The sequence below is a fragment of the Notamacropus eugenii genome, chromosome 2 (assembly GCF_028372415.1).
Source record: "Notamacropus eugenii isolate mMacEug1 chromosome 2, mMacEug1.pri_v2, whole genome shotgun sequence".
Lineage (NCBI taxonomy): Eukaryota > Metazoa > Chordata > Mammalia > Diprotodontia > Macropodidae > Notamacropus > Notamacropus eugenii.
Genome location: NC_092873.1, coordinates 440,401,733 through 440,421,369, shown reverse-complemented (window position 1 = coordinate 440,421,369; position 19,637 = coordinate 440,401,733). Strand labels below are relative to the sequence as shown.

The 19,637-nt window shown below is 39.1% G+C and overlaps 1 long non-coding RNA gene across 3 annotated transcripts in view; it reads right to left on the bottom strand.

The window, feature by feature from the left end:
• LOC140529537 (uncharacterized) overlaps window positions 1-19,341 on the bottom strand; it is a 154,770-nt gene extending 135,429 nt beyond the window's left edge. The window contains exons 1-3 of one of the 3 annotated variants that reach the window (XR_011975582.1): window positions 16,311-19,341; window positions 11,960-12,023; window positions 10,085-10,290 (exon numbers count right to left, since the gene is read on the bottom strand). This is a non-coding gene — a long non-coding RNA (uncharacterized lncRNA). Of the gene's footprint in view, window positions 1-10,084; window positions 15,722-16,310 lie in introns of those variants that run through there. The other 2 variants (XR_011975583.1, XR_011975581.1) reach the window with 2 other exon arrangements.
• Between the last annotated feature and the right edge of the window lie 296 nt (window positions 19,342-19,637).

The window sequence follows — 19,637 nt, the reverse complement described above, 5'->3', positions numbered from 1 at the left end:
AGTCCTTATCAGAGTGGATTAGGATATTCTAGATATATAAATTATAGTGACTATATTTATACTCTATCTCATCTCCAGTTTAAAGTAGACTTATCCTGCTATCCATGGTGCCTTTTAAGAAAGCCTGACATTGTTTTTCTCTCTGTCCACTGATCTCTTTATTCTTTCATTTCTTTGCTTTGCCTTTACTAAAACCTGAAGAAAGAAAGAAGCTTATTTTTTCCACACAGAGGCAAGAAAGCAGATTCTAAGTCATTTAAAATATTTTCACCCCTCTTCAGTACTCCCATGGCACCCCCTCTCCCTACACTCTGGTGGGGACTTCCCTCTTATTTCCAAGAAAATATGGAGGCCATTCATCAAGAGCTCACTTTTCTCTCCTTCTCATCTCACATCAGTTAGAAGCTCTCCTCCATTATATTCTTGCCCATTAGTTCACTGAAGCGGTGGCCCTTCTTCTTACAAAGATAAACACCTGAAGTGATCCCATTCCAATCTCCAAGAGATTCTCACACATCTTGTCCCCAATCTCTTACTAACCTTTTATCTTTTCCTATGTATTGCCTGCTGCCCTATTGCCTAAAAAAAATCTCTTCACAATTCTTAAAAATACATCTTCACAATTTAAAAAAAAAAATCTTCACTTCATCACTATATCTAACTATTGGAAATTGAACTATATATCTCTCTTCCCTTTGGTAGCAAAACTCCTTGAGAAAGAAGTTTACAACTAGGTACCTCTACCTCCTCTCCTCTCAATCTCTTCTAAACTCTCTGCTTCCAAACTCATCATTCCGCTGAAAATATTCTCTCTACAACAACATTCATTAAGTCTGATTCCCTTTCCTCAATCCCCTGACAACTCTGAAACATCATAAAGTAGATGACCTTCTTCTCCTGAACACTCTTCTTGGTCCTCAACTTTCAACTGGTTTTCCTCTTACCTTTCTTACGGCTCTTTTTCATTCTTTTTTGCTGGATCTTCATCCAGGTCCACATCCTTTAAGTGTATTTGCATCTATCTGCATTGTATGTTTAAATATTAGATATCTACATGTATTGATTATATAGTGATATTTAATCATATCTAAATTATTGATATATGGATATGTTAATTATAAATTAAATAGACATATTCTGTTATGTGTGTAGAGATTTTTTATTTATTCATCTTTGAATGCATTTATCTTCTTAGTAGAATGAAGGCTCTTTGAAATCAGGGACAATCCTGATTTTGTGTTTGCACTGTGCTTGGTACATCGTTGTCATTTAATAAATTGAATCATTTCTGAAACTTGCATTCTACAACATTTATTAATTGTTAATCACTTATCAGTGGTGTTATCCTGGGCAAGTAACCACCTCTCTGAGGCTCAACTATTTATCAATAAAATATGAATACCCAGACCAATTGAGAAATGTAAGGGGCAGCTAGTTGGCATTCCAGCTTGGAGTCAGAAAGACCTGAATTCAAATCCAGCTTCAGACACTTACTAGTTGTGAGACCCTGCGCTAGTCACATGGTCTGCTTGCCTCAGTTTCTTCATCTGTAAAATGGAAATAATAACAGCACCTATCTTTCAGGGTTGTTACAAATGTCAAATGAGATCATTATAAAGTGCTTAGCCTAGTGCACAGCACACAGTAAGTGCTATATAAATGTTACCTGTTATTACTATGTATGTATTTTACAAACCTTAAGACATGATATAAATGTCAGTAATAACATATTTTTTTCCCTTTCAGATCCACAGGAGGTAGAACTCAGGATCCTTTGTTTCTATTTCTATCCCCATAACTGGATCACTAGGTACAAGATCTCCCCTAAATCCCCCTTTCTATTGGCCTAGTTAGGCTCTCTTCCAGCAATCTAATTCAATAAGCATTTATTAAGCACCTACTATGTGCCATTCACTGACAAGTAATGGAGATCCAAAGACAAACCAACATATTATTCATGGATTCTGGGCTCATCCCAAATAACACCCCACCTTTTTGGTCATACTTAAGGGTACCATCCTACAACCCTAGGATCTATCAGCCATATATATATGTGTATATATATATATACATATATATATATACACATACATATATATACACAATGTATATATAATATACGTATCATATATTATATATATATATAAAATTCTAGGGTCTAAGCCCTTCCTAGGGACCCTCTGATCTCAACTCCTCAGGATCCCTCCTAGGTATTCCTGGGAACCCTTCCACCTTCCCTTTTTCTCCAGATTGTATGATGAAGTGGCTATAGCACTTGGCTTGAAATCAGGAACACCTGGGTTCAAATCCTGCCTTAGACACTACTATCACTGAAACTGTGAACATGTCATTGAAGTGCTATGTGCCTCAGTTTCCTCATCTGTAAAAATGAGAGGGCTGTATTTCATGGCTTAGCCTCTAAGCTTCCTTCTAGTTCTAAATCTCTAATCTAAATCTACAATCTCCCACCCTCTCTATACCTCTCAATTGTCACAAATCCGTGATGTTAGGAAGTTTTAATTACAATATCCTATACCAGGGATGGGGAACCTGCAGCCTTGAGACCACATGTGGCCTTCTAGGTCCTGTGAAGTTTGGATTAAGCCAAAGGGCCACACTTGAGGACCTAGAGGGCCACATGTGTTCTTGAGACCAAAAGTTCCCCAACCCTGACTTCTACTAATGCTTCATGGATGCTTGAGATAACCTCTCTAAAAGCTCACACTTTCTAGCTTGGTAAGACCACTTTGATAGGTCTTACCAAAGTAGAAAGACTTGGCAGCAGTGCAAGAATGAAAACAGACCTATATACAGAAAGACTTTTCACTAAAAGCTCCGAAACTAATGATGTTTCATCAGCACAGTAATTTGTGAAGATCACTAAAATTAGCAGGAGTATGTATCTTAAGGGATGAATTTGATCATTGCAAAATAAAATTCATTTCATCAGGTAAATCCCTGATGCTATCAGAGAATTCAAAATAATAATGCAATTAATTAGTGGTATTTAAATTGTATCCAGTTTACATTCTCAGTGGTATTCTATTAATATTCACATCTATAAGGGGCAAGGTTTCCTATATTTTTTTAGTTAGGTTCTATTTCAAGAAAAGAAAGTATTCTTTTCACAATATTTTGCAAAAATAATATCCTTTGCCAGACCACGTGTACTTATTTTTAGCTCAGAAAATATAGGTGACATATATATTATATATTTATGTTATATATTATATAGCATATGTATTCATTGTAACAACATTCCTAATATATTAATTTTATATCATAACATATATTAATCAGTCCTCTCTTCTCTCTCAATCCTCCACACAGCACTATATAAGGTATGAAGAGGAAGCAACAGACTTCACCTAAAGCAGTATTAAAAGGGTTGACAAGTACTACCCCCCTTCCAGCTGATCTTTCCAGAACCCACCAGATTCTCAAGCAAGATAGTGGTTTCTTCTTCACCATTCTCTCCCTGTCTCAATCTTGCTATGTATGTCTGGGTGTCTATATGTCCCTCCTCTCTTCTATCTCTCCCTATAGCCCCAAGGCACTCAGATGGCTCTCAATTTCCTCTTCCATCACCTCCCCTCCTATCATATATACATATGAAGTATTTAATTTTACATAGGCCTGATTCCCCTCTCCCACCCAGCCACCCTGCACTTCAGAAGGTCAAGTAGTGTGTTTCTCTTGGAGACACCTGGATAAGAAGTGGAATGAGAAACAGAAAGAAAAAAATGAAGGGTGGAAAGACATTGATACAGTTGGTGATACTCTTCCTAGACTGAATCACCTTTTTTCCAGGGAGCTAGCCATACATTTCATAAGTGACAGCTGGGGAAAACTCCACTCATGGAACAAATCTATCCACTCATGAGATTATAGATTAAGGACTGGAAGAGACCATGGAGTCTATCGATTCCAATCCTTCATTTTACGGAGGACAAATCAGAGACTGAGTGGGGTTCAGTGATTTTTGCTGAAGGTTACATAGATGACAAACACCTCAGGAGGAAATAGAACTCAGGTCTTTCTGAGTCCCAGTCACTCTACAAACTGTATCACAGGGCTGTATCTAAGGCGCCTGTCTAGCCTATAGAAAAGTGCCTTCAGCTGAAACATAGGTCTTTTCAGACCAAGGTTTTCTGGAGTGTAGTCTCCAGGTTCAAATCGCCATTTTTTTCATTGTATTGTCAAGCACCTACTGTTTTGTGTAATCACATTAGGATGTGTGTTAACATTAAGTAAGCCTTTTTACTTCCTTTTTTCTGAGTGGTTGAATTCTCTTGGCCTCAAATCTTATTGCTATGCACTTATTTAGATATATAGCAATAAGGTTACATTAGAAAACTTTTCTAAATTCCATACATTATCATAGTATAAAGATATGTTATATATTATATTTACCTTTGGGTGAAGTCTATTGAGCCCTTTTCCTAACTCTTAGTGAGGAGGGAAGAGAGGACTGATATATGTAACATAATGAAATACAATACAACAGACTACATAACATGCAGCAGCATGGTACAGTTGAAAGACCACAGAAATTGGAATCAGGTAATCACCCTAAGTCTCCGTCCTAGGCACTTTTCTCTCAGTGTTCTCTTGGTGATATCATCAGCTCCTCTGTATCCAATTAGCAACTCTATGAAGAGACTCCCAGATGTGTATATCCAATCCCTAATGGCTCTTCTGAGTTCATGGTTCAGGTTCATGACCACAGACTGCCTGCTGGACATGTCCACTTAGATTTCCTATCTCAAATTTGACACGTTCAAAACAGTACTCACTATCTTCCACACCTCCTTCAATTTTCTCTATTCTCCTAAGGGTATTACTATCTTCCCCACCTTCCAAGTCAAAAGATCATAGGATCACAGATTCAGAGAAGGAAAGGTTCTTAAAGGGTCATTTGGTCCAAGGTCCTCATTTTCCAAATAAGTGTATTGAGCCCCAGAGAGGTTATGACTCGTCCAGATCATACAAGTTGCAAGTAGCTAGGCTCAGGATCTCTGACTTTTTTCATAAGCCTTCACTCTTATCCAACGGACTGCCAAGTCTCAGCCACAATTGTCCTGAAGCTAAGTCTGGTCCTGAATTAAAAACATTTAGCAGTTCTGCAACATTGAAGATAAAATACAAACTACTCAATTCAGCACTTAAAAGTCCTTCACAATTAATCCAATCATTACAGAAAACAATTTGCAATTATGCAAATAAAGTATCTAAAAAGTACTTTGACCAAGAGAGTCTACTACTAAGTAAGTATATACCACAAGGAGGTAATTTATAAAAATAAACACCACATACATGCCAAAATATTTATAGCAGCAATTTTTGTGGTAGGAAAAAAAAAGTTGATGCACATCAATTGGAAAATGGCTAAATAAAATGTGGCACATGAATGCAATGGAAAATTACTGAGTTGTAAGAAATGAAAACCAGGTGGCACAGTGGATTGAGAGCACTGGACCTAGGGTCTGAAAGACATGTTCAGATGCAGCCTATGACAGTTAGTGGTTGCATTCATGTCCCTAGGTAAGTCACTTAGCTCCCTATAAACTCAATGAGCTAGAGCGCTGCCCCCAAGCTCTGCCAAATAACTATAAAAAAATGGTTCTAAACAAATATAAACTCACTGAATTAAAAAGTACATGGCAGAGAATGACGTGTCAGAAGACTGGAAAGTTAAGTGAAGGCTAGGTTATAAGGAACTTTGAAAGCCAAACAAGATTTTGGATTTGGTTTTGGAAATGATTGGGTGCCATTGGAGTTTATTGAGTTTATAGGGGGCTAAGCAAAACCACAGGTATCAATAGCATTTATATATCTACACATATAGATATGTAAATACAGAGATAAAAATATAAAGATATCTATATATATTCTCTTATCTATATAGATATATACATACATATCTATCAATGCTTATCTACAGATACTTTTTTCAGTCCTTCAAATCTGACTTTATCCTACTCTTTTAGACTTTTCAGTATTTCCCATTATTACCCTTTACTTTTTCTCTGTACTGGCCAAATTGGCTATTTGCTGGCCCCCGTAATTAACATTTTAATTCCCTACCCTCTCTCCTCTCCTCTTAAAATCCTTAGCTTCCTTCAAGGCTCAGCTTCCCATGAGAAGCCTTTCCTCATTTCCCTAAATATTACTGTCCTCCCTCTCCCTCATCAAATTATCTTGTATAGATTCATCTTTTTACTTCCCCTATCTCCCCCAAGAAAATGAAAGCACTCTCAAGGCAGACACTTCTTTCTTTCTGTTTCTGTGCCCATAGTCTAGACTAGAAAACAAGTATGGCACAAGGGGCAGAAAGGTGACTTGAGGCAGAAAAAATTAGATTCAAGTTTGCCTCGGACATATAGGCAATATGACATAAGACTCTGGAAAAGTCATTTACCTTCTCTCAGTGCTCCAGACAGTTCTCTACAATTATGAAATGCTTACTGAATATTTACACTGTGCCAGTGGGCATCTCAACTCAACCTTTCCAAAACTCATTTCCCTCTACCCCCAACTTCTACAATGGTATGCGTTCACAACGTCATAAGACCATAATTCTAGACACCTCAAGGGCCATCTGGTCCAACCCTCACCCATTTGACAGACAATGGTTAAGTGACTTGCCTAGAGGTCCACGTGTGGCAGAGGCAGGGCTGGAACTCACTCTAATGTGAGGGATTCCTCTCATTTTCCAAATCTTATTATTTCTACCACCACAATATTCCCTCATATCTATTCCCTTATGTTCACTCAAAAACAAATCCTCCACCCCAGGTCAGTCCCTCTTTACCTGTCCCTAAGACTATTTCAGTATCTTCCTAATTGGTTTCCTGCTCTGAGATTTCTACTCTCCCTGATCCATCCTGTACACAGCTGCCAAATTTGACAGCCCCAGAGTATAGGTCACTACTCAGATTTAAACTCCTCTGTTTCACTTTTCAAGCTCTTCACAATCTGGCTCCAGCCAGCTTTTTTAGGCTTATGAGGCTTTATTCCTTTTCACCCAAAAAGGCATACGACTTCACTTCCTGTGTCCTTCCCTTTTCTGATAGCTGTCCCCCATGCTGGGAACTACTCCTTCCTCACCTCTGCCTCTTAAGAAATCTAGCTCCTTTCCAAGTTCAGTTTAGGTCCAAAATCCCACATGAAATCTTTTCTGACAATCTCATTCCCATCTCCACCCCCTGCAAATAGTATCCCAAATTATGGGGTATTTAACTTTGTATTATAATTTGTTTACTTCACGTCTATCTCTCTTGGAGGCATAAACTCCCTGAGAACAGAGATGATTTGGTTTTTATTTCTGCATTCCCAGGACATAGCACAGTCCTGGCATAGTGTCTGTCACTTGGTAGGCACTTAATGTTTGCTGAACTGAATTGAGTCCTTAACACATAGCAAAGGCTACTGTAAATATGAGCATCAATCTTTTTGCCTATAAAATAAGTTAATACTTATACAGTTTGTTTCATGGATAATTGAAAGTAATTTGTAAGCTTTAAAGGATAAGCTATCATTAAAATGTATGTGACCTAGGGCAAGTCACTTTTACTTACAAGGTCTCAGTTTCTTAATATGTAAAATGGAAAGGGGGGAAGGTGAGACTTTGACCCTAGAAGGCCATTCCAACTCCAAAGCTAAGATTCTGGGGTATTATTCACCTGATTCATCCAGTTACACATTCCCACCAACAGTCCAGCTCTTTATTGTGAGTTCGACTAGAGGTGACCAAATGTACTCAGAAGAAGCTAAATACAACATGGAACACAGAAATGATATTGAGTTTCTACTTTTTCTAATTTTTCTACTTCCATTTCTATTTTTTTCTTGCAAAGAAATCAGAGAGATTGTTAGAACTAAATCAAGAAGCTTGCCAGATTATGGAAACGTGTAGGGGCAAAGTAATGACTCAAATGAGACAAGTAAAGCATTTTGCAAACTTTAAGACGCTGTATATAAAAGCCAGCTATTGTTGTTGTTACAGACATCGTGTTCTTTATATAGAACACCCTGATGAAATCCACTTATCCAAATTGTTCACATCTTCCTTTTTGTGGAAATTTCTCTGCCTGCTTCCCTCCCCAAATCCTCCGTCCCTTTGTATTGGCTGTGCCCATGCCTAGGATGCTCTCCCTCCTCACGCTTGGAACCCCTACCTTTCTTCAACACTATGAGAGGCCACCACCTCACACATAGCCTTTCTCAATTCCCATAGTTCAGGGCTCTCCTCCCACCTGCCCCCAAATCTGCCTCTGGTTGGTATTTATTTTCTAGTTATTAATCTATGGACATGTTGGTAAAAGTAAGCTCCTCTGGGCTGGGACTATGTGCGGCCTTCTTTTTTAGTCACTGGTATCCTTAGCAGATAATAAGCACCAAGGCTGGAGAAAGCGGACATTTAATAAATGTTTGAATTGAGAGTTTGATCAGGTTTGTGGGAGAGGGAGGAGAAACCACCAAAATATATTCAAAATCAGCTAAAAAAGGGACTCACTTTGCAAACCATAAACACCTGACACTGATTTAGAAACGTATGTAAATCCTGCTTCTCTAGGTGGGGTTTATCCCACCATCAAGGCCTTCGGCAAGTTTTTTTTTTCCAAATTCGGAAATATTCCCAATCCACTCAAGGCCAGTTTTCAGTGGTGTTAAAGAGATTTGGGGGAAAAAAAATCACACTTTGCAAAACACCTCACACTGACAATCAAAATGTAGACCTAAGGGTTGGAGAAATTGACAGGGGTTTGTAATTATTTCAGAGAAGACCAAAAGGAAATGGATAAAAATAAATAAAAGCTGTAAGAATGACCAAGGAATTTAAATCGAGTCAAAATAAAAGTAGATCCTAAAGGCAAAAAAAAAAAAAAAATGGGTGAAGTAGAGGAAAGGGAAACAGGATTATCATAAAGACAAAAGCCTGAGTGCTGGAGAGATTGTCGTGCTCAAAGATATTAGCATTCAAATGGTTCCTGGGGGACGGGGAGGCCAGCCCTCCTCGGGGCTAGCTGGGTGGGGAAGCCGCAGTCGAATTTGCACCTTTTTACTCTCATTGTTTAAACAGAGAAGGTCTTCTGCCCGGCTGGATAAACAGGCCACAGCAAAGGTTAAATATGCTTTGTGACAGCAAAAGCAAATAACCCACAAAGGCCATCTCGTTGTGAAATTGGCTGTTTTCAGGCCTGGATTTTTCCAGGGGTACGGGCTTATCTACTGTATTGTGTTTTAACTCCTAGCTCAGACAAGATCCTATGAGCCTGTCTCCCTCAAATTTAAAATTTTAAAGGCCAAAAGATATTATTTGAAAAAGGTAATGTCTTCATGCGCTCAAAGGCTCTCATGCCTAGGAGGAGCCAGACGTAGTGTAGTGCCAAGTAGAGATGACAGAAATTTCACTCAAGCTAGAAATGAGTCTATGATCCTAGATGTGAGCCTTGAATCAGGCAAACCAACAAATGTTTTAGGCCTATTCTCAATATCAGTAGATGTACAATACAGCAGAGGATGAGAAATAGAGATCTAGCAGCCATTTTTTTGTTTTAAAGAAATCAAAGCTTTAGTCAAAATAGAACATAATTATGGAAAACTCACAACTCTGCCTCCAATAAAATGACCCAGTGGGAAATTGCCATTGTCTTCAGTGTCAGATTCCCACATTTGGACAGAAAATGGAACTGAGGAAACCCAGTGCCAGAACGAAGGATTTCATACATAAATACAGCATCTTATTTATTATTCAATGCAGGCATATGTGAAGTCACAGCTAATGTATTCTCTTAATCTGCCTGTATGGCAAGCAGGAATTATGATGCCGATTTTCATTTTACACTCCAACAGGATAAATTGTTATAAGCAAGTTGCTTTCTGTATCAAGAGGATGGAATTTCCACAGTAGAAAGTTCCCTAAAGCAATGAAATTTAAAGCAACAGAAGCCTTTCCAAAGTGGCAAAGTTAGAGACGAAACCAGGTTTTCTCATTCCCAGCATCACTGCATGGTCTCAAAGACTAAATACCGTATACTTTGAAAGATACAAATGTGCCTAGAATATCCTCCCTCCTCACCTTTGCCTCCTAAACTCTTCAGTTCAGCTCGAGCAAATCAATCCTTTCCCTCCTTTGCAGAGGAAACAGGGTGGATGAATATAGAATGGAGCATATAATGTCACTGTTTTTTTTAATGTATCAGTTAGTTTTGCTGAATTTTTCTCTTCCTCTTCTTTTGCTTGTATTTCTTTTCTTAAAAAGTTTTTAGTTGGTAAGGAATGGTTCTGTAGGAGGGGGAAGGGTACAAGGGAAAGTTAATTGATACAAATGCAAACACGTCAACAAAACCTATTTAAATAAAATATTAGCTGGTACTCATCCTTCCTAAAGGCTAGTCTCACACCCCCTTCCCACACCCTCCCCCCATAATTTGCATTTATTTTACTGATATATTAGCATATGTCCTTGGTTTGGGGAATTTCTCATTCTAGGTTCCAGGAGACCTCAAGGAGCATCTCATCCACAAGGGATCCACAAAAATAGAGGTTGAATCAAGTACCCAAAACTGAAGGGAAAACGAAATGTAGAAAGAAACCAAAGAGAGTTCTAGGAACTCTAGAAAAACTTCTAGTTCTAGAAAACTCCCTGTTATGTACAGATTTGGCTTATGTACTTTTCTCAGGCCCACTTAGAGTACACAGCCAATCAGCAGCATTTTGCCTCATTTTAACTGGACCAATGAGTACTGTTTTGCCAAAAACGGAAAGCTAACTACAAGATTTCCCAAAATGGTAGGCTTCAAACGGCTGGCTCACAACCTATTAGGGCAACTTAGAAATCAACACCCAGAAAAACAATGTTCTCATTTAGTCACCCAATATGTTTCTAAAATGGTGAGCATTTTCTTCTTCCAACTAAAATCCCACCTTCTACGAGAAGCCTTCCCTAGCATCATTAAATTCTAGTGCTTTCCCCCTTTTAATTATTTCCCATTTATCCTATAGATTACTTTGTATGTATCTCTTTGCACGTAGTCTCCTCCATTAGATTACAAACTCCTTGAGGGCAGGTAATGTCTTCTGCCTCTTTTCATGTTGTTATATTAATATCTTTCATCAATTAAGGTCCCAAATACTTGCAGGCAATAAGCTACCAAATTTTACTAACGAAATTATAATTACTTCAACAGGGTGGCAGCTAAGATACTCACACTTTCCCAAAGCTGGAAAAATGAAATGTTTTTGGCCACAGGGCAGACTGTGATTCTAAGAGAATCTATGACCATATTTTTTTAAATGAATGAATGAGACGTGATCTAACAAAGGATTTTATCTTTCAAAGTTTCATTCCAGGTGTCCAGTCCCTCCTCAAATTTTCTTGTACTTAATAATCAGTGTAATGTAGAATGCCCTTTGGAGAAGGAGGTAAGTTCCCCAAGGTACTACAGTGATTTACCATTTCCTTCTCTAGCTCATTTTATAGATGAGAAAACTGAGGCAAACAGGGTTAAGTGACTTGCCCAGGGTCACACAGCTAGTAAGCGTCTGAGTTGGCATTTGAACTTATGTAGTTGAGTCTTCCTGAGTCCAAGCCCAGTGCTCTAACTACTGTGACACCTAACTGCCCCCAGCTCCCAAGTAGTATGCGCTTAATAGATGCTTTTTGAATGAAAGGATGAACTGACTCTTTTCTTTCTTGGAAGGCAACAACTCTGGAAAATCTGAGAAGTTTCTGTACTAGTGGGACAACCACACCTCAAACTTGATATTCAAAGATGCTAAACTACTAGATATTGACAAAGAATTATAATGCTTTAATTTGCTATTATGAAAGGTGGTAAAATGGATAGAGGATGGGCCCTGGCACTTATTAGCTGTATGACCCTGGGTAAGCCACATAACCCAGACTGCCTCACCAAAAGTAATAATAATAACTTGCTATTGTGAAAATTACCTCAAAGTGCCCAGAGGCAATTATTTAATTCAGTCAGTCCTTCCAGCTAGTATTTATTGGGGACCTACAATAAGCAAGATGCAGTGTTAGATGCAAAAGAAAAACCTGGCCTGCCTTCAAGATGCTTATAGTCTCCTAGGGAACATTCCAAAGCATTGTGAGAATTATAGTGCTTAGAACCACTTTGCAAAGTGTATTTGCTTTGGAAAATAGCCTAAAGACTTAAAGGAACCAAATAAAAGGAAACATCCTTCCCAGCCAGTCTTTGGCCCCTCCAAGTAGGACTTCCATTATCTTCAAGAAAAGCCATCTGAATTTGGTCCTCTAAGAGATATTCTGCAGATCAAGTTAAATAAACAACCTAAAACAAACAATACTTCTGCAGACTGGCAACTGAGCAAACACTGAAGCAATATGGAAATTACTGAATATATCAGAGGCAAGCAAAAGAACCAGGACATTATGGAGGTTGATGAAGGTCTCTAAAAGCTCTTGGGTAGGGAGGCATTAGGAAGAATTGTATTACCTTTCTAGTCTGTCATGAAGGAAGTGAAATGCCATGAGCTGCAGGGCCTGAAAAGACTCAATGATTCATAAAGAACATATATTACTTTTTCTGAAAGAGGAAGAAGCTCTACCCACTCTCTTCAAAACCCAAGTATCAGTCTCAAATTATCTTCAAAATCTTGATTTAAAATCTTGCCTCCTCTGGGCTAACCACCCACAAATATTTACAGGGTTCTCACTATGTGTAAATGCCCTGTGCTAAGTAAGGGCTACATTAGTAGACCTGTCCCTGACCACAAAGAACTTCAAATATAGTCAAGGTAAATCTGGTCTGCCTAATTTCCAATGCACTCCTTTGGAACTACATTTTGAAAGCAGTTAGAGCAGCCACTTGCATGCCACCCGTTCCAGGTGCTCTAGGCAACCTCTGCAGCCACTTATAGCTTCCTGACAGGGGCTGCTTTTCCGTGCCCAGGTACCCCTCCCCACTCCCCAGCTCCTCATGTACATAGCTGACTGAAATCCTGGGACAATTCTGCTGTATTTGTTTGTTCTTTGAATGAATGAATGATAGGGAAAACAGTAATTAGTATAGCCAAGCACTATACTAATAATTGCTGGGTAGAAAAACATAGGACAGACTTGCATCAACAGCTGCCCACTGGACATCTCAAACAGAATGTCTTGCAGACATCTTTTAAAACAGGTCTAAAACTGAACCCATTATCTTTCCACCCCTCTTCCTATTGTACCTAATGTATCCTCCCAGACCCTCAGGCTTGAAATCTAGGTGTCATCCTCTAATCCTCACTCCCTTTCCTCCCATATCAATCAGCTTTTTAATCCTTTCTCCCTTCATAGCCTCATTCCTCCTTAAAACTCTCAGGTCTTCTCTGACGTTGCAATCACCCTGTTGCAGGCTGTCCCTGCCTCAAGGCTCTCCCCACTCCAGTCTACCTTCCAATAAGTGATCTTCCAAAAGCAGAGGTCCCTATTCAATAGACTTGTGTTTCCCTATTACCTCAAATATAAAAATCCTGTTTGGCTTTTAGCCCCTGCCTCCTTCCCCTACACAAATTCAACAATTCAGTGTCACTGGCTTTCTTGCTGTTGCTAAAACAAAACACACTCTCTGTGACTCCCAAGCATTTTCACTGGCTGACCCCCTGTCCCTAGTCCTCTCTCTTCACCAGTCTTCCTTCTAGTCTCAGCTAAAGTCTCTCCTTCCCCTCCCCACTCATCCTTAATCTCAGTGCCTTCCCTCTGACACAGGCTCCAATTTATCCTGGGCACGTATCTTATCTGTACATAGTTGCATGATGCCTTCCCATTAAAGAGTGAGCTCCTTGGGAGCAGGAACTTTTCTGTTTTTGTTGTTGTTTGCCCTTCTTTGTACACCCAGAGCATGGCACAGTGCCTGACACCTAACAGATGATTTGAGACTGAAGACAGTAAATATAGCTTCTTCCTCTTTAAAAAAAAAAAGAAGTACTAGATGTTCCTAACAAATGCCAGTTGACAAAATGCCATGGTTCCTTCTAGAGTCTTTATTAACAATATTAGTTGGATTAATAACTCAGGGGTTCTTAGAGGTCTCTGAAATTGGTTTTTCTTGTTCTTAACATTTTGATAATCAGTATAACTGTTTTCCTTTGTAATCCCCTGTATTTTACTTTAGGCATTAAGAAAAAACATACTTCTGAGAGGTCCATAGGCTTCACCAGAGGGCCAAAAGTATTCATGACACAGAGAAAGATATTCCACAATTGTATACATCTATACCCTGCTTTATAGGTTTATTTTTTTACCTTCAAATTCCCTCAATAAAGCCTGTTTCCCCATTTAATAGATGACCAAACAGGAACAGAGGAGCCCCCCTCGGTGTTACCAACCATCCAGAGTCAGTAGCAGCTGTGACAATCAGAGAGTGTTTTCCCTAGCCCTACCTGACCTCCTCACTTAGATAGCTGGTTACACAAGGTGTTAAACTGTTTAACAATAATAAAGAAAGAGTTAGGAATTAACAGCTTCTATGTGAACAAACTTGTTTTTGGAAACGGGGGTGGGGGGGTTTAAGACCAAAAAAAAGGTTTCCTTGATTAGAAAGACAAGCTATAAAAGTTTGAACTGTATTTTGACCATTTATTTATCTTCGACTCCAAGTGCTGATTGTGTTCATTAATCACAAATCATCAATCCTCATGTATTGCTAAAATATTCCCAAACTGCTGTATGAAATACCAAAATAAATGTTAGCAACATCATACACAGATCAATCACTCTGTCTCACTCCGTTACACTTGCCAAGGTCAGTATCTGGTATTCCTGAAATGTTCACCTGTAGAATGAATAGATGTTTTGTAAGGATTTTCAATTCAAACAGAAAAAAAGGAAGAATGAAAATAAGAAACAATTAGCTATTCAGTGGTACTGAACACAATCCAAGTATGAGTTCCTTTGTTTATTTTTTTTTCTTACCCACCTTGGGACTGTAAGCCACATAAAAATGGATCTTATGTGAATTTTCTACATGCCTTCTGTAGACCTTAGCGGAGAAGTTGATGTAAGCCTCAGCTTTTATTTTGCAGCCAGGGACAGGAACAGAGAGTTATCTATTGAACATTTTCATCTTGTTTTCTATCCCTCAAGACACTTCAACTAGTAGATAAGGAAAGTGGCTTATGCTAATGGTACTGAAGAACTCACAGGACAAAAAAAAAAAAAATCCCAAACCTACCCCAAGGTTATTTCAGTTGCTGCATTCCAACCCAAAGATTCCGTGGCACTGACCTGCTCCTTGCTGTTCCTTGAACTGGACATTACATCTCCACACTCCATGACTTTTCACTTTCGGTCTCCCATTCTTGGAACGCTCTCCCTCCTCAACCTCAGTCTTCTCTGCCTTTCTTGGATTCCTTCAAGATTCATTTCTAATTCCACCTTCGGCAAGTTTTCCAGTTGTCACCCACTACCACCCCAACTAGTTCCTTTCCCCTTGCATCACCTCCCATTTACATTGTATGTATGGAATGATGAGTCAACAATCAGGTATTTGCTATATGTCAGAAGCCCCAAGATGAAAATAATTCTGTTTCTTTTTTCAGTACATATGTATATACATACACACATATGGATATTTTTGTACGTCATATAGTTTGCATGTAGTGTCCCCCTCTGAAATCAAGGACTATGTTTTTATCTTTATTTATATCCCCAGCATTTAGCACAGAGCCTAGTATATAACAAGTGTATACAAAATACCTGAGGAGGAGAACGGTCATGGTGAACGTCCACATGCACAAAACTCCATCTCTCCTCACCTGTGCCTTCTGGTTTCCCAGGTTTTCTTCAAGACTCGGTCCTAATCTTGCCGCCAGCAAGAGGCCTTTCCAACACCCCTTCCCTTGGCCCCTCCCTAGCCTTCCCCTTCTCATTACTTCCTACTTACTTTGCATATATCTTGTATATACCCAATTGTGTGTTGTCTCCCCATAAGAATGTGAATTCCTTTAGGGCAATGTGTTTTTGCATCCCTGGTAGACACTTTGTAGATGCTTGTTGAAGATGAAAATCAGAGCCAAGCTGAAAATTTTCTATCAGTCAGAGCTTAATTATCCCTTTCATCAAGAAGCCTCTTTCTACTTTCCTCCTGGGTTCTTTTTTCAATCTAATTGTCTTATAGCCCAGTTACGTTAAGTAAAGCAACCCTCTAGTATCCCTTTTCAAAAGGACACAAGAAAGCTGTTTATGAGAGCATGGGAAGTGGGGAAAGGCAGCAACCAATATGATTGATCTTTGTATGGCTAATGATTAGCATAATGCCTAGCCCATAGTAAACACTTACTAGACACTGGCCAAGAGATGGGAAGGATACCCAGTCCCAGACACCGATGTTCCAAATTTTCCAGCACACTCAAGTGTTTCATAGTGAGTGTTTCACTGAGGTGCCATGCAGGATCCCAATGTGCAAAAACAAAACAACAGCTGATGCTTATATAGCTTTGCCTACATTATCCCAGTTAAGCCTCTCAACGGTTATGAGCTAAGTACCACAGGCATCCTCATTCCCATTTTACTGATGAGCAAACAGCTGAGAGAAGTCAAATGATTTAGATTTGAAGTCAGGTCTTGTTGATTCCTGGTGTAGCACCGGCCACTACACAGAGCAGGCCAGGGAAAGAGGGCAGCTGTCCAAGGGTTTATGATTATGGGAGGCTGAATGATCCTAGATTGGAAACATTCCAGCAGAGCCCTAGATGTTTATGGTAAAGGCTGGTTCTCTAGGCAGGACTCATCTGCTTAGTAGTTAGCACAATGTCTGGCATATAGTATGTACTTAATAAATGTTAATTGACTGTCTAAAATACTGAATTCTGGAAAACAGTAGGTCAGATGAGAGTGAAGGGATTTGGGGGGGGGAGGTGCCAGAGGACCTATTCTACCTGCATAGAAGGCTGACTTTCTTCTCCCCTTCTTTGGTCTCAGCTTTCCTAATCTGTAAAATGAGGGAGGCAGGAGGGGTTGCCGGACAACCTCTACAATCCCTACTAGCTCTAAGTCTGTGATCTGATGAATATGGATGACATCCTCCTAAGTAGAGAGTAAAGGAGGTTCCAGTTTGCGCTTCAGGATCACAGGAATGTTATCTAAAATGCCACATTTCAGCAGTGGAACCCGTACCAGAGAGCTTTGTGGCTTCCAAGAACTATTATCACAGATTTCCCTACATCCTGAACGCGAGAACAGCTTTGAACTCGTGTCCAGGGCTCCCAAGAGCCATCAGAAAATCTTTCTCAGGACAGCTACAAAAGGATGAACCAAAATGAGTACTCCCTTTTCATCATCTATTCTCTCTGCTCTTCTAGTGAACTGATTTCTCACCTGGCTATACTACTCTGGACCTTGCCTGACTTCTCCACCATGTTCCTAAGTCAAGTAAGTACCCTTCCCCAGCTCCCCATCCCCACCACTTTTCAGCTTCTTTTTGTGTGTGGTCTTTCCCCTACCAGATGTGAGGCAGGGGCTCTCTTTCCTCTTTTGTATGTGTATCCCCAGCACTTAGCACAGCACATAGTAGGTCCTTAATAAATGTTTATTGACTATGGACAGATAGAAAATACAAAGAGGGGAAGGTCAAAAAATCCTAGGATTTATACGTGAAAGGGACTTCAGAGATCATCTTATCCAGCCCTTTCACTTTATAACTGGAGACACTGTGGGCTGTTTTGGGCATATAATGAGATCTTAATTGATGCTTCTTGCCTGACTAACTGGGCCTTTGCACAGACTGTCACCCAAGCCTGAAATGCTGTCTTCCTCACTCCAGCCTCTTGGAATCCCAAATTCCCTTCAAGACTTAAGGACCACCTCCCACAATAGGTCTTTCCCAATCACTCTGTTAAGATTTTCCCTTCTCTTACTTTGTATTTACTTTCTATATTTCTTTTCCAAATCTGTGTTGTAATCCCAACATAAAAATGAAATCTCTGTGTGGGCAAGGATTATTTCATTTTTTTTAACCTACATGTGCCTAGTTTCTACCATAATGCAATACATGTGTGTATACAAACACACATATAGGTGTAGAAGCATATATATAAAAAGATGTGTGTATATACCAGGTGCTTAATAAATGCTTATTAAACTGAATTAAGTGACTTCAAGATCACAAAGGTAGCAAAGGTGGGATTTGAACCCATACGTCCTGTCTCCAAAATCAGTGCTGTATCCAGCATATGCTACCTCTTAAAAAAGAAGTGTCTTTCGTTTTAGATTTAGTCAAACTAGGTCTATAATATAACTAATCATTCACCGTTGTCCTTTGATAGAATGGGAATCTTTCCCACTCCTCTCAACCCCTGCAAATGGGTCTATCTTCTACTTATCAAATTGTTGTTAGGTAAAAAATGACATTCTGAATAAAATATTGCTGACTTTCATATCTGAAGATGTTGCTGCTGACAGTGTTATTTCCTATGGTAGAATTCTTACTGTCAGCAAATAAATCCATGTTCAGTAAATTCAGGATTGGTTCCACAGATCTGGTCAGCTTCCTCCGGTCCCTGCAGAGTTGCCCCAATTATAATTTGCTTGTCAATTCTTAGTTTCTGTGTCAATGACGAATGAGGGGAGTGGGTGTAAATGCCTTCCCAAAGTAATTCATTTTAATGACTAACTTCTATCACAGGAACACTAATAAGCAATGAAAAGTTGTGTGGGCTCTAGCTCCTCCTCTTTACATTCTGGTAAAAGCTCTAATGAATGAGTAATAATAGGACACATCAGATAAGAGGAGATGAGGAGGCTTGGCATAAGGGGAAAGGGGAGAAGATTGGAAGTGCAAGAACCTGGATTGAAATCTGCCGTTTTCCACCTATGCAACTTTGGAACTCTATTAACTGTAACGACGCCACCTTCAGAAAGAGCATGCTACCTTTGGAAGAAGTAGACTAATCTACAGCTTCACTCCCCATCTTTGTGACTTCCCTCCCCTCACCACTCCCATTAGAACTTAAGATCCCTGAAGGTAGGTATCTGTATCTGTATCCCCAGCACTTAGAATAGGAGTTGGTACATAATAAGGGATTAAAAAGTGCTTTTCACTCATTCAAATTGTTTTACCTCTCTGGGTCTTAACTTCCTCCCCGCACAATATGAGAGGACTTGGTTAGATGGCCCCTAAAGTTCCTTCCAAAACAGTCAATCAATCAGCACTTATTTATTAAGTACCTACAAGGACTTAACATTGGGGGAGACAAGTATGTATACATACGTATGCACATATATACAGAAACACACAGAACATATATATACACATACTAAGACTTTTGGGACCCCTGAAGTATTTATATGTAAATATATAATGATAAATTATATATAACATAATGATAGATAAATATGAAATATAATTATAAAATACATAAATTTTATATTGTTATAATACTATATACAAATGTCCCAAAACTCTTAGTACAGTTCTAAGTTATTGTATAGTTAAATGTAAAGTGAATATATACAAATACATGTATATACATACACATGGAGCTCCAAATCGGTGACTCTAAGAAATATAAACGATCAATTAGGTAAAGTTATCAAATTATTTATCCAGGAGAGTCCTTCAAAAACTATTTAAACTAGTTCCCTCACAAGATCATAGATTACCACTATG